Raw genomic sequence first — 2138 nt, 5'->3', positions numbered from 1 at the left:
GCTCGGGGGTGGTCCCGGGGCGGCGGGGCGGCGCCCTGGAGGGAAGTCCGGCGGCGTCGCCGTCGCTCCGGGCTCCTCCTGGTGCTGAGCCTGCGCCTGTGCTCATGGGGGGAAGGAGAGGCTTCGCACTTCACGGCCCTGAGCCGGCTGAAGGCTCCCGGGTGGCTTTTCCGGGAGCTCCTGGCGTTTGCTGCGAGCAGAGGCGGCTGAGCGCCAGTGCCTTGTGCCCTGTTTACCCCACCTGCCCTCCCTCCCTTTGCCTGCCCGGGCAGCGGTAGCGTTGCATCCTCCCTTCGTGGGAGCTTTTTCCCGCAGCTGAACGAAACTGTTACCGTGCCGGTCTGTTTTCCGGATTGTCTGTAGGATGTGTACGGGTAAATCGACGACTTATGGGCCCGGCTCTGCTACAAGCCTTGAAGCAGTGAAGTGAGCGTTAGCAGACTCATTAGAGATGAGTTTCAGCAGTCTTGGTGGGGCAGGGATGAATGAGAGTTGATGATGTGGAAACTATAACCTCACCTGTAACTGTTAAGAACTTCATTCAAGAAAAAAAAAGCATTTATTCCTCCCAAACAGAAAATATTTGGTACTCCAGCTGTTTTGTTTTTTAAGGAGAAAAAGTTCTCTGCATAAGCTTAAGAAGCAAGCGGCGTTAGCCAATCAACAGGACCCACTGTTCAAGTAGGAGGGAGAGACGCATATCCTTAAGCTGATCACACTTAAGCTACTCAGTGAATTGAGGATACCAGCGAAGTTGCACTTGATTTAAATAGTTGTGGCTCTTCTTAATTCTGATACACAGACAATTGTAGAGGAGGTTTAGGAAGTAACTACTGCAGACGAGGTTGTGGTAGCTCTGGCAATGAAAGCAAATCTCACGTACCTGTACTGATAACACCATTGGATTTTTCATCCAGCACAAACTCGAGATTGGTTAAAACTGGTTTTACAAACCGAACCGTCTCTAGGTGATAATGATGCTATAACTATACTTGGCAGCCTGCTCACTTCTTGTTCTATAGTAGGAGGGATGTACACACTGGGTTGTGTTCAAATGTGGAAGACAAATCAATGACTGACTGTAATCCCTCTGAGATTTTTCTCATGCAAGTTAAAAGGTTCCTTCTGTTCATCCTGTCCTACAACTGTTGTGGGCAAACAGTGCCAGTTAATGACTCCTCTGAGTTGGTGTAGCATAAGCACACTGCTCTGTGAAGTGCCATCTTTCTAAGCAGTTCGTGTATGAAGGCGAAAACTGTGTTAGTAGTGGTTTAGAAGTGACTTAAGTATGTGGAGGTTGACTTTTCCCTTTGGCAGTTCCCAGTTCCATAGCTGCCCTTTTTTTTTCTGTAGGTTGGTAATATGTTAATTGCATAATTGGGGAAAAAATGGCGTTTTATGTAGTTCTGATGCAAATTCCATGTCTTCTGGGGGTAGCAGTGATTTAGGGGGTTTTTGATACAGTTGGGATCGGACTTTTTAAGGTAGAAATAGTGGTAGAAATACTTCAGAAGAAATTGTCTATGTTTTTCAGCTCTGTAGAGTCCCTATTATCATGGATGGATCCTAATGGCCTGTCTATTGCTGGACTGTGAACAATCAGCTGATTATATAAGAGTGTCATAAATTGTGATCCTTTTTAAGTGATTCTGGACTTTTGTTTAAAAACTGTTGTGTACTTGGCCCTGTCTTTGCTTGCTATATGGTAGAAGCTGGAAAAGCTACTCTTGTAGGGAGAACTTAAAATCTTCTATTAATTGACATGAAAAGAGAGGGGAAACGCATTTTATCCAGCGACAAAATTAGTGCATGCTGGTTCCTTCACAGTTAAAGCAAATACAAGAGGAGAATTTGCTCTTCACAGTGCAGGAGGCTTAGGATGACAGAAGTCTGTTTTTTACCCTGGTATGTAACCTGTTCAGAGTCCTACAATAAAAAAAAAGTGGTGAAAGGAAAACTGATCCTGCTTGTAGAGTAGAATAGCTATGGTGATTTATATCAGTTAATGCAGCAGAGAAAACTACCTTGTTAAAATGAAGCTTGACCAAGAAATGCCTGGCCCTCTACCACTTTTGTGGAGAATCTTAGATTTGCTCTAATTAGGTAGTATCTAGTTAGCAGTTGATGCTATGGTTTTA

This window comes from Athene cunicularia (assembly GCF_003259725.1).
Source record: "Athene cunicularia isolate RWA chromosome 1 unlocalized genomic scaffold, athCun1 chr1_part2, whole genome shotgun sequence".
In the NCBI taxonomy this organism is placed as follows: domain Eukaryota; kingdom Metazoa; phylum Chordata; class Aves; order Strigiformes; family Strigidae; genus Athene; species Athene cunicularia.
The sequence above is the reverse complement of the archived record's forward strand: the minus strand, read 5'-3'. Positions refer to the sequence as shown.